This window comes from Phaethon aethereus, assembly GCF_964289735.1.
Source record: "Phaethon aethereus genome assembly, chromosome: 4".
NCBI lineage: Eukaryota > Metazoa > Chordata > Aves > Phaethontiformes > Phaethontidae > Phaethon > Phaethon aethereus.
Window position 1 is genome coordinate 57,389,786 of NC_138578.1, and position 14,569 is coordinate 57,404,354.

Consider the following 14,569-nt stretch of genomic DNA (forward strand, 5'->3'; position numbering starts at 1 on the left):
TTCGTAGTTTTGTGGTGTCAGAGCAGTACAGATGTACACATACACTTCTGAACTGAATGTTTATAATGTAGTTTTTTGCAAATTTTTCTGAGAGAAAAAGAAAGTTGCTTACGAATGACCAAAATTTTCATGGCCACAATGTCACCCTTGTATGTGGGAGTACAAAAAATGTATTTCAGCAACGCAGAAAAAACTTAAGGATGGTTAAGAGAAACAGAGCTTGGAAAATTACATTTTAATATCTTGGCAAAGGTTCACATTTTTACTGTGCCTAATAATGTCTTTGTGTATGTTGACAAACTTGGATTATAGCTATAGTCTCCTGTAATAATTAATAGTTTTACAGAAGAGGTTTGATTCAGAATTATTGCCCATCCTTAACTGTCCTGTACTTATATTCCCAGATTAATAATGGAAATTTTGTTATCATTTCAGACATCCAAAGGTAAGCAAGTTGCTAGTAATCCTCATTTCATTTGAAATACAGATTGGTAATTGTTTTTGTCTCTATGCACTCTTTGAGTCTCTGTTATTATTTTCCATCTCTTTCAACAGGAAAAAAGAAAACCACTTAAAAGAGATGTATTAAAACTGATGAACATACTAGGCAGGCAAAGATTGTGGCTATTGCGTTATGAATAAATCACTGCACTGATACATAATGAAGGTTGATGCACCACAGCAAGAAAGTAGTAGTGAGGGTATGCCTCAATAATCTAGAAAAATACTGCTTAAGTTACCTGGCCAAAAAGGAAAAAAAGAAGTTACTCAGAAAAAAAGTGTGACAAAGAATTTAATTGGTACAGGGCAGGAAAATACCAAGGAATGGGAAAAAAAAAAATAAAATAAAAGGATGACCACCTTTTCTTATCTTCTTGTCTTTCTGGCAGCTGTGTGCCAACATAACACTATTTTAGGAATTAAAAAAAAAAATTTCTCCTTTTTTTCACCAATAATTTCCAATTTAAGAATTTTTTCTTTTTAGATTTTTGCTATTTTCCCTGCTAATTTTCTGTTCACTTCTTAATGTCTTATTTATTCTCCTGTGCTGTTGCCATATATATTTCCTTCTTTTCTATTTCATTATTTCCTACTTTGTCTCTCTTCTCAGTCTCTCTCCCTTACTCCAGTCTTTTTTCTTTTTTTTTTGGCTGGCCTCCATAGAAAATACTGCAGTATTTTTTTTTCATACTATTCTTGCCAGTAAAACACTATACTTGACAAAGACAAAAAATAGGCTGCTGCTCTGGAGGTGGCTAGAGAACTGGCATAATACCAGTGAACATAATCCAAGCCTGGCATGGGACAGACTAAACAACCTAAAAACTTTTCCTTATGTCGAACTTCAAGGGTTTTGTGAAAGAAGTAAGGGAAGGGGACAGATTCCAAAACACTAAAATCTGTCATGATGTTTTAATTGTGAAGGGCTTAAGGGACTCCAGAGATACTCTGTCCTAAAACACACATTTCCCTCTCAGTGTTTATTTTGCATTTCATCTTGTTTTAAGTTAAATAACAGTAAGATGCCTACTTTAACTACTTCAGCTCAAGCCTTTCCTTTTGCTAGGCAGATGAGAAGAGTTTCTGTGCCAGGGGCAGAAGCAGCCACTCTCAGGTGGGCTTTCCTCTGGAAACGAGCAGTGTAAGTCCTGGACCAGCACTATGGTGCCATGTACATGGGTAAGCCTCACCTAAGGTGGAGGAAGAGCAGAGTCAAAGATTAAGGCAGAGCCCAGAGAAGTTAATAGCTTGGGACTGTAGCACGTCCATGTATTCCCTTTCCTTCCTTGCCTGCCCGTTGTCAAAATTAGCTGCATGTGCCAAGTGCCGACTTCAAGACTGTAGACCTGTGTAGAGGTGTCTGAGGGGTTTCTTTTTTGCCTTTGTTTTGTGGATCCATGATTTGTCTAGCCTTCAAGAAAAAGTACCTATGTATGTTTGGGTACATGTATTTAATGATCAGTTCTTGTCTCCAGTATTTTGAAACACACATTTCTGAAAGACTGCAGAGATATGCCACATTTAATAAGAAAAAAAAAAAAAAAATCCTCTCTCATCCAAGGTCATACTTGGGTCGTACTCCCTTGGGAGACATCAAGCTCATTTATTAGTACACAAGCCAGACAAATACATGATAGAAGCCACCACTGACACTGGCACGTTAAACAGTCTTATCGAAGTTCAACAAACCTTCAGACACAGTAATTTGACATCTTATTTTGCTTTCTCCTTGGTCAGCTCTCCATCTCTATGTAACTGAAGTATAAAACAACCATTTGATTAAGAACTCTTATTAATAGAAATTCAAGACTAGAAACTGTGCAAAAATAAAACTGACAGCACTTGAGAAAGTGAAGGATCCATCCCAGATTTGGAGCTAGTTTGCATTGGCATTTCTAACACATAGGACTGAGCCTTTTATTTTCATATCTTGCTGTAAGTCTTTGCCAGCCTGCTTATATTCCCCAAATAGCTTCTGCTTCACTACGTTTCCATCTGTACAGAAAGGGCATGGACATAAACACTGATAAACAGTGAATGAAATTTTCCCTACCTCCCAGCTAAGGCAGGATACTGGCAGGCCATATTTTTCTTTTCGGAAAGTATTATGCTAGGGATTGAGTCTTTTATTGTGATTTAAGAGGGATTTTCAAAAGGAAGCTGGCAGCATCAAGCGGTTTTTTGCTAGATGTTGTGCTGCTCTATGATATATAGGTGTATGTCTTTTGGCTGCTGTGACAACCTTCCTCAAAACTAACGAAGTACCGTTAACTATATCTTCACCATTTAATCTCTACAGTAGATTAAAGTAGATTTCAGTCTTGCATTTTTGCCTGAGTTTTCCTCTAGGAACAAGATGAAAGATTGTCATAACATGTGCCTGCATAAAGGAAGGAATGGAAGAGCTATACTCTCCTCTGTGGACGAATTGCATCAGGAAGATATCATGCAGTTTGTGAGTACAAAACGGATTGCATAGGGTTGTTATTTCTCATGTTAAATAAGCAAAAAACACTTAGAAGGTTAGGGTTTGTTGGAATCCTGTCTTCTTTCTGCCTATACCATTACTATACTGGTAACAACTGGCAGAAATTTATCTGAGGCTGTTGAACAATTAACACAGTTATCCCCTTACCCATCTACAGCAGAAATCAAGCTCCTAAATTAGTAGAATTTTAGGGCAACATAGGTATAAGGTGTGGTTAGGGAATCATAACTCCAGGTATTAACAATTTGAAAGGGAGTTTTAAAAATCAGTAGAAATGGATGAGTCACTGAAAAAAACACTTTGCAGCTGTAGTTCTGTTTCCTACAGGAGGAAATTTTCAATATGACGTCACTCCAAGAAGGTACAGGTGTATCACATATTCAGAATCAAGCTGTTCCAGGTGATAAGAAGAATAAGGAAATAAGAATAGTCTATACTGTATGTTGAAATAAATACCATATTGTATTTACAAAGTGTTAGTGCAAACCACAAGCACATGTATTGATGAAAAAAGGGTACATGTATGTCCTAGAAAATTAGTTAGATCGCTTAGAACAGAGAAATGTTTTTCTATAGCTAAATTAATATTACCATAACTAAGCTCACATAATTCTCATTAATATCAATAGGAAGCTGATGCCTAGAATGAAGATAATAAAGATAATAGAACCCTTACGCACTTATAAGAAGCAGATCTGCAGCTGATTAATTAATAAAAATTATTAAGCTTGCTTTTATCCTCTGATCCTACACAGCACACTTGCAAATGCATATACAGCCTGTGCCTTGCATCCTCATCAGTCGGCATCTGTTCCTGAGCCCTGAACCCGCTTGTAACATAGCCTAATGGTAGAAAACTAGGAAGAGGGGCAAATAATATTCTCCTACATTTAACCGTTTCCTTTTCACTTCCAGCCTGTTCATTAGAGCTGCTCGAGTCTGCAGGTGCTTCCCCACGTGTTCTTCAAAGTTTTGTTCAGATGAGCCCTCAAAGAGTCCCCATGATGAGCAATGGAGGCAGCTGCAGAAACGCACGCCAGCACGTGCTGGGGGTGTCTGCAAGAGCGGGAAGACTGGACGAAACTGCAGTTAATACAGTGGTTGAGAAAAATATTTTCCTAATTACTGTAATGAAGGAAAAACACACTGGGGAGCAGACTGCAAGAAAAAAATGCATCCTTTAGTGATAGCTGAATGAATTTGAAAAATATCTGGACTTCAGCTCTGATTTTGAATGAAAATGAAATTGTAAGTGATTGGAGAGGCTAAGAGTGATAGGTATGGCGAAGGTTTTAAATTGTCTGAAAGATAGATGCCTGAACTGTTGTTGTTTGCCATGACCTTTGTGACGGAAGATGAAGGAAAAGACCAGAAGCACTTTAGACATATTATCTTAGTGCTGTCCATTTTTCAAAACCATGGTGACTATAAATCCCCATACCAAAAATCAATGTGGATCAACCTATCCTTTGGAAGTGATTTGTAGTTATTGGGGATATCCGAGTCTCATTTAAACAGGGGACTAGTATGCACATGTTGCCTTAGTTTGTCTGAATGTGATGTCCTTCTGCAGCTGCACAAAACCAGAGTGCACAAAATACACATTGCAACACGTCATATGGTGGTTTGATGTTGTGGACAGCAACACCTCATGAAGTCCTACAAGGCTTCTGTAACATGACGGTGAATCTTTAGACTGTTGAAGCCAAAGAACTTAGAAGTGATCTAAATGTTTCAAGGGATAAAGAAAGTAGAAATCTCCCCACCCCCTCCATGAAATTTTGCATGCTTCACTGTTTGGTGATGTGCCAGACAAAGTAATCCCAAAGTAAGAGCATTAGAAGGTTTCTGTGAAGGTTTTTCGCTTCTCAGACTTCCTGCGCATATATCATGAAGCAGCAGTCTGTGCTAAGAAAAGAAGAATTTCTTAATTTCTTCTTCTAGGACAACTGTCTGTCCTGTCTTGGTTCCTCCTGTTATGCAGGTCCAAAAGGAGGTGGGGAGACTGAGGAAGAGGAAGGATTTGCCCTTCTTAGAAACATTTCCTCCAATTCTTGAAGCGAAGAAGCAAGGAAAATAGCATTTTCAGCTGTTGTTCCTATAGAAGGTCTCCTGACATTCCCACAGAAAAGTGGGAGGTCCCTGAAACTTAAGGACGAGGTGCAGATAATAAAAGAGGAGTGACAGGAGACAAAGGTGCAGAACAGGAGGACAGATAAGGCAGGAACCAGAGAAAATGCAGAAAGGATCTTCTTATGCATTATATCATGCATCCTCCTGTTGGTTACAATCTTTCACCATTCATTCATCACTTAATAATTATTTACTGATACACTAAGCATGCATGCAGGATCTGCTCATCAAACAAAACATCTTCCGTTCATATTATTGTCTTTAAGTGCCGTATTTGGACTTTAATTGGTTTGTCCATTCTCTTTCATACAGCACAACATATGTACAATAATTAAACTTTTTATTTTTTAAGTGTTTATGGCAAGCTGTTTCCTATACTAGGAAAAAATTAAAAAGATAGGAAGAAATGGACAGAAAGAGGAAAGGTAAATTGGAGTGATTTACTCAGCAAACTGGGAAGACAAATTCCAACCAAAATACAGATTTAATGGCCAGATAGAAAGCCCCATGGCAAAATCCTATGATAAAATATTCCTGATGGATATAATGTTCATGATTCTGTGGAGGAAAGGAGCTGACAGAGTCTGGCCATTTCTGGTAGATGAATAAACAAACGTAGTTATTGACGCGCACAAAGCAAAGGAAACCTTTTGCAGACTTCTGGAGTAGGGGTCTTCCTGCTGGAATGACTGATCCATGCTTGTTGGCATCTCGCTAGACACTAATTACATTCAATTTTTATTTTTTGTAAAATCTTTTTCCTGTACTATCATAAAATCTCGCAAAAAGGCAGGAAATTGAGCTGCAATTACAAAAATATCTAAATATAGTGAAGACAATTTTGTTTCCTAGTTTATCATAACATTTTTTAAAAAAATAAAAATAAGGAAGATGGACTGCTATGTAGTGCTTTTATATCTAATTTTCTAGATCTTCATTTAATGATATCTGCTAAATAAGTTTGAGTGAAAAGGTCTATTTTTCTGTTTAAGTGTTAAATTTCTACTTTTAAGAAGAGATAGTAGATTGGCTTTGGTGTCCTTTTTTTTGTTTCCAAATGGCTTTGTAAAAGGAGATCAGGCAAACTGGGTCAATTAGGATGTTGAAGTTAAATACCCCTGGAAGTACATTACTTTAGTTTCATTTAATTGCTCTTTGGGTTTATATTACTGCATATAATAACCCTACTGCTTAGTGGTATGATGTTGCTGTAGATGCCTTATGTTGATAGCGTTCTGGACCATGCCTAAATTAATCCTGACCCTGCATTTGTAGTTCTGAGAGCCAGTCTAGGTGGCTTTTGTAATTAGACCCTCCCAGGTAGCAGGAAGCTAGAGCTTTGGCTCCTTAGTTAGCAGCTGTGCTCCCAGCTGGGTGTGTGTATTATAAATGAAAAAGACTCCTCAAATTTCCATTCTCGGCATGACCATGCTTGGCTTCAGTCTCTGTTTCTGGACGTCACTGAAGATAAACATTAAAGGCAGGCTGAATGCTGCCTCATAAAGATTTGGTTGACATAATGTACCATAATGATATATTTCTAATCAGGCTATTTAGTGCTATCAAAGGATCTTTTAAAAAATGAATCATGACTTGTCATTTGAATATAAATGTAACCTAACTCAGACAACTCTCTGTATAATGAGCCTACGCAGTATAGCAACTGAATATGAAATGAAATATTTGCCTGAAGCATGCAGGTGATAACAAAACAATGGGGCATTGTTGACCCATGGTGAGAGTATTTCACTGCTCATTTGAAGAAAAAATGACTTGTATTTCAATCTCATTATAAAAACTGGAAAATCTGCTCTATGGCATTATTCACAACACTGCACTGGTTTTTGTCTCATTTATTGTCTCATTTTATTGTCTCACACCCAATTTGGAAGGTTTAAGTGAGATTTAAGGAGTACATAGGCCCAGTACTAGTTCTTAACATGGGAGGATTTCATCATTAACAGCTATAGATCAGATATAAACCTCTATAAAAGCAAGACATGGAAAAATGGCATTTTAAATTAGTTTTCCCTAAAGTCTCTAGAGTATATTTTTGTAGAGCTGGAGGTTTTTATTTCAGGTGATCTTTTTACGTGTTCAAAAAATTATTCCTTTCCACCCTCCCTTCTATTTAATTCTCTAACAGGCAATCTCTCCCTCTGCACCTCCCAGCATTTTCACTGCTTTTTTGCATGATTCATTGAGCTTTTTGTCTCACATATTTCATCCAAGTGTAACAAATCCCCTCAAGCTAGCATTGGTCTAGAAAAGGCTGAGGATGGGAAAGCAAGTTATTTCATATCAGAGTTAAAGTCTTTAGATTATTGTTATGCATTATAGTAACTATTAATTTTTCTACTTAATTTTTTTTAAAAATCGGAGTTCTAGTTGAGATACACTTTTGATTTCTTAGGCAAAATCCTATCAAAGTAAATGAGAGATTTGCAGCTAATTTCACTCAATTTCTTTGCTTTTTAAGTCTCAAAGAGATAAATCCCTGTTCAGCTGTCCTATTCTGCTGCGTTCTCCTTTTCTGTCTCCATATGGTTATTCTTATAGGTCAGTGGAACAAAGAGGTGCCTTCTTCCAAGGTGACTTCCATGCTGTTGAAAGCAATCACTTTCTTTCCTAGAAATATGCCTCCCAATAACCAGATAATCTCAATCAACTATTTAGAAGGTATTATTACCCATCAGTAAGAAAATGTATTTGATACACTGCTCTACTAGGAATACATGTGGTCCACTACATAATTTATTACCTCTCCTCAACAGTAGGCTGCTCTGGCCAGCGTCTGTTCTGATCTATGTCTTGAACCCATTATCATCACTAAACTAATGGAGGTAACACTAAGCAAAACCATGAGAAAACTAAACTGAGAAGCTTTCAAAATGACCAAAGGTATTTTATCTCTACCTCTTACCAAATAGAAGAGTTTGAAGATGTTGGTCTTTTGGACATGACACCATTAAAATGTAGTGTTTGTACATAGGACACTCTCAAACACAGATATTATGAATATGAATTTGACAGGATCAACAAATTTTCTTTTAATGCAGTAAAAATGCATGGCAGGCAGCCAGCCTCTCTCCTTCATCTGAAACCATCCTCTATCATTAGCTATGTAGTAGAAACCTGATGATATGTTACAGCATAATGCCTAAAGGATGAATAAACTGGTTGAGACCATATTCCTTCCACATGTGCAAAGTTTGGCCATGCTCATTCCTTGTTTAACATTACTGAAAAAGGTGTGCTTTTTCTCCCAGACATGATCCCATAGGCCAAATTCTCCTCTGATTTACATGCAATGCAGTCTCTCTGGGCTAAATAATTAGAATATGCTCCTTTATCGTATTGTGCCTTGGCACCATTCTCTTTTTCTATCAAGCGTCTTAGGAATAAGACATATTTCACTTTGGAAAGGTGAAGTTGCTCTTGTGTGTGCCAGAAAACCTGTCATCACCTTGGCAGATAGGAATTAAACCAAGAAAAAGCGTGTAAGTATTCATGTAGGTCACAGTCTGAAAAATTAATCCACAAAATTATACTGAAGGTTTTTTCTGGTTCCTTCTCCAGTTCAGTTACAAAAGGTGTTTGCAGTAATTTGCTGCACAACACTAAAACACATGAGAACTAAAGTTAGTTTTAGGTTAATGTAGGCAGCTGCACAATTTTAAAGAGCCTCTGGACTAGTCTGATTTATGCTACCCTTGAAGAACTGCATACCATATCCTTGCAAGAATAGATGGGAGCAGTGAAGAATCGTCCAATAGATTCTTTTGCATAGAGTTGCTACAGTTGTTGCTACAGTACCTTTTGTTACCCAAGCGGTGCGGACATCCCACAACAGAACTGAGGACCTTACTTGATAGTTTTACATTATAAAAAGCTCTGAGATGATAAAAGTAGGCCGCTTACGCCTGCTGTGAGGAAGGTAGTTATTATATTCAGCTAAGGTGGTGGTTTAAACTTTTTTTGATTAGCATCCCCTGCAAGGGGTTACGACCTACACCCTTGTAAGTGTGAGTTGTAGTAAACATCAGCCTCTCAGCATTAATTCTGCTTATTTTAGTCACTTTTTGGTGACACCAAGAGCTGACAGAGCACAGGCTGCCAACCACAGGTCTAAGATGCATTTGCAACATACACAAAAGTACAAAAAAAAGAGTCAGTTTGGAGATTTGAATGTTTTGTGGGTTTTAGGAGTATGATCCTTCAATTCCCAGTTTCCAGCAGATGGGAAAATGAGCAACACCTGTAACGTTTCATGATTTCTAATATGAAGTGCCCTTCATAAAACTGAAACCAATGTTAAGACAAGGTTTATTAGTCAAATCCAAAATTAGTTGCCCATGTTCTTAATTCTGTGTTAATACTTTATTAGTACTTTATGAATAGGCATTTATGTTACATTTATTACCCTGCTTGAAGCACTAAGTACCCTTGTTATGTTCAATAATTGTACTGAAATCTCTTTGTATTCCCTAGTACAACTGGGGATTGGATTTTAATTATTAGTTCCTGAAACATATTGGTTTGATGCTTAATAGGACACACCTCTGTTTCACCTCTATTTTTTCTTTTAATCTCAGGTTTATGCTTGACATCCTCCATACTTACTTCTCCGTATTTGTGGGTTTTGTCATTCTCAGCAGTATTTGTGCTAAAAGTATTTTGAAACTTATTATGTAGAAAATAGCGTCTGTGTTTTATCTCCACATACGTACTACCAGCTTCATTTCTTCCACTTGATTCTCTCAAACGTATGACTAGGTTAAGAAAATCCCCCATTACTCCTACAGCTCTCTTGACCTTTCCATATACCTTTTCATTTACTCAGTCATTTCACACTCGAGTTGCCATTTCTGGAGAAGATGGAGTAGAGCATATTCCTGTAACTAGTTTATTCTCTGAGACCGATTCAAATTCAACCCTGAATGACACTGCAGCCTTAGGAATGACCAGGTCACCACTGTTCTTCGCTCAAGGAACAAGCAAATTGATGCCCTGCTGTGGGTAAAGCATGCAGAAGGGAACCCTTTGCATGCTTTGACTCCCCCTTTGCCTTTTCCCATGCCATGGAGTGGACCAGCTGGAAGGAAAACCCAAACATCGCCTCTCCATGTTGAATTTGCTGGTTGATTTAAGCTGCTATTACAATATTTTTTACCCTTCTCCAGGTTCTCTGCCCCAAAGTGAAAGGGGATGAAGTAATCTCATTCCTAAGGGCTGTTGCTCATAAGGAAGGCGCAGGCTTCCCGTTTCATGGACTTCCCATTTCACATTTCTGAGGGCTTCATCTAATCTATATCTTTTATTGTTAATAGCCCAGTTAATGTAATCTTCAAGCCAGATTTAAGTTAGGCCCATGACGTCCTACTTTTCTTCGTGTGACTAGCTCTCTCATTCTCCTGTTTACTTTGTCAGACTTCTTTCCATTTTTATATAGGCATTGTAACAGCCTTTTATTGTTGAGCTTACATTACTGTATATTAATGTCTATAAATTACCCATTAATCTTTTATATAGCACATTTCCACCACAAAAAATACATTTCCCTGTCGGCATTTATTCTAGCTTTTTTGTTTTCATCTTCTCTATGTACATATTTGTTAGGGAGGCCACATTTGGGAAAGATTTGGGTTTGCTTGAAAAAAGTTCAGCTGACTATAAGATACTACCTTATTGATCATAAAACGTTCTTCTAATAGTAGAAAAGAAAAAAAACCCTGAGCTGCTGGTGCACTCAGATAATTTCTAGAAGTCTTTCCTCCCCCATTGAATGTATTAAATCAGGAAGGTTCAGCAGGAATCAAAGGAGCAATTCACAACAGACAGGGCAGTTGGGCGACTTTTAATCTCTTAAATATATATATAGAATATGATTGCCTATTTTGATATAAAAACCTTGTAACAGTGAAGTAGTTATTTAGAGGTCCTTAACAGAATTTTACATCACATACTTTAATATAAAGTATATATATATATTTATATATGCTTGTTAAAATGTTTGTTCCTTACAAAAAAAAAGTCTGTCAATCACAACATAGAACAATCAACATGACAACAAGAAAAAAAACATGGTACAGTGTTTCAACTGAAATATGCCTTTTTTGGTGTTATCACCCCCTTATACCTGTGTATTCATGTGTCTGTTTTTGTCTGTTTTCCCTAACTTCTGTGAAAATCCTGACTTTTTTTATTGTCTTCTCAGACGTGGGAGATGGCCATCTCTAAATCCTTTTGGGCAGTCCACCAGCACAAATTTTACTTTATTCTTTTTCTTTTATGGCTTTTATTAACACTATTTTGATAGTGACAACAATTTGGTTGGCTGCAAAATCAAACACACATTGTTATTAGTACTTAATACTGACTTTTGCATTCACATGTGTTAATTTACTGTGCTATTCTTTGGAGCCTTGTCACTTTCATAATTTTTTTTTTTAAAGCTATCATTAATTTAGCATTATAATACAGCTTTCTTTTGTGCATGCAGCCCCCTGCATAACAAAGAAATTCTATCTTTACATTCTGATTTGGTTCTTCAGTGGAACATCAGGAAGAAAGTATTAAGTACACAAAGAAAGAAGAAAAAATATATGGAAGGTACAAACAGATATTAATATTTCATTGTGGTATTTTGTCTCTTGCAGAATGAAAAGGGTAGAGAGTAAACTTGAAAGAATGATGAATTATTATTTTATGCTCTATATAAATATTGTTCCATACTAATGAAACATGAGTATAACTGACACAGAAGCAAAGAGTTAGTATAATCTCTGATCCTGCATTACATGTGAATACTTTTACATTGATCAGTACTCTCATCATAGCCAATGGGGCTCTTCAAAGACTGAAAAAGTGTTTGTGTGTCCAGTGCCAAAATGGTATTGAAGCACTTACCTCCTGTTTAGGCACTTCACTTATATTAATTTCAGTGAATCAGAATAGGTTCTTGTATATCCTGTTATAGATCTGACCTTAAGTGTTCTGGAGAATCAGAGCCATGCCCAACATTGCCTCTTCCTTTTTCACTTAGCCAACAGAAATGTTGACATACAATACGGCAAGTTAAGGTATTACCAGAAACAAGGCATTTCTTGGTTTTGTGCATTTAAGGACTCAAGCATAATCTTATAAAGAAAAAATACCGTGTATTATATTTTCTTTGATATTTTCTCCCTTAATGAAGAGGAAAATATCATTATGATTGTCCATTCCAGTATTAGATAACCTACAGCAAACAGGAAAAATCTATACTGAGTTTAGTGGAGCCATAATTTGTACTGCTGTAGGGAGTTCCTGAAATAAACACTGCTGCATTAATTTCTGTGTGCTAGACTGTAGGTATATACCCACTCAGACATTAAGTGCCTACTTATCAGAACTCCTGAATACTACAAACACAAGCTGCAGCCAAAGGGAGCTGTGATTACGTAGTCTCTATCAAAACCAGGAAAATCAAAATCTTTATTGACAAAACTGTTCCAGTCAGACTGTAGCTGCTCCAGCACAAGTGTGTACCACTACGCGGGCGTGCTCGCGGTACCTGACGTTTCTGGGTTTGATTCAACTTGGGTTCATAAAGAAGCGGTGGCGAGAGAATATGAGATTCCCTGTTCTGACGACAGCAAAAAGGAGCATAACTGCATAAAATCTGTTGCTATAGCAAGTGACCATATTATATGCTTCATATTCAGGAGCCAGGTGCTAATGAAATATAACCTAACTTCACTATAATGAAACAATATGGTATCAGATATATATTTGCTCCATCAGGCTGCAGATTTTAGTAGACTCTGGGAAATTGCTGCTTGAGAATAACAAGCAGCTGAGCAGAATATCAATACGCAGTACTTCTATGGAGATCACTTCACATTGATCAACATTTAAAAGATGTTTTTTAAAAAGATAAATGAATGAAGAAGGAAAAAATAGTACATTCAAATGCTAAATACAGCCTACACTGAGAAGAGTGAGAAAAATGTCATTGTCATACTAGGGATACACTTGCGTAACTGTTCAGTCTATTAGGCCTAATTAACAGCAAGCTAACAGATTCTTGCTGTGGGGGTGTTTATATGCAGAATACGCTGAATGTAGAGTTTGCTACACTGAAGTTAGAATTTATTTATATTTAGGTTAGTGTAAATTCACATGTAAGAGACATTTCTGCTCTGAGAAGGAGCTATGAGCCTAAGTACTTTGGTAATGCTAATTCTGAGTGCTAATCTTAATGATGAAAAAGAAATTGTGCATTCTTCATGGAACAAACCCAATAACATAAAATATCGAATTATTCTCATGTATGCTTGGATAAAATAATATAATTTAAATATTTTAATAAAGCTAGACTGTCTTATAATTCCTGGGGTCGTTCTTTGTTTTGTTTTTGTTTTGGTATTGTAGCATAGTGTAGGGAATACTCCAAACTGCTACAATAAGAAAGAACAGGCTTTATTTTAACTTTCATAAATTACTCTGGACCCAAAGAGCTTGTCAGGTAAAGCTAATGCAGCTGTTGCTGTGAATAATTCAAACAAATCACTTCAGCCACAGTATGACGGAGCTGACTTCACAGTGGTAACCTCTGTAAATACTGTCAGAAAATAGATAGATTAGCTATTAGCGACTGAAACTTCCACTCCTTGGGAACAGAAAGTTGCTAAATTCTTTCTTGATTAACCTGACTGACAAAACTTCTCACCAAACCTTTTTTTTTCCTGAGAATGCATCACCTTTGAAACCTTAATAACTTGCTATGTTTCAAATGGAACTTACATTAGAGCAATGAATTGCTATGGACTGTAAGGAGAAAGTTCCCATATTCTCGGAATCAAGTGTGCAGACTAATTTCTTCTGATTTCAGTCCCAGCAGTGTAACTAAATAATCTATAACACTAATCTAAATATATGCAATGTTGTTTAGGTCCTGAATGTACAAATTCCCACACCACTAACTTTGCATGTACAAGTGCTTCCATTTAACTCTGAGAATTAATTACATAAATAAAAACATTTCTAAATTCTTGCAGGACAGAGTTCCAATCATTTTGGAATAATACAATGTTACATATGAATACCTGTAACATTGAAAAAAGATGAATTTGGGGACAAGAAGGAAAACGTGGTACGGGGGAGAGCTAGTAAGGAACAAACGTTACATATATATTCAAATGACCACGGTTAGGTGGATAGAACATTTACAAGCTCAGAGTCGTTAGAAAAGTCATTTCTTTGGAATGATGCTGTGTTACCAACAGAGAATAAGATGTGAACGAACAAGTAAGATCTAAGAATTCTTAACAGGAAAATACTAATAACTGGGAAAATGACAGAACTTACATCCAAAAGGAGAGAATCATAAAAGTGGCCAAGACTTTCAGGGCTTACTGAGCCAGAGTATAGCAGTGTTAGAAAGATGATTCTGCTGGCAGTTTG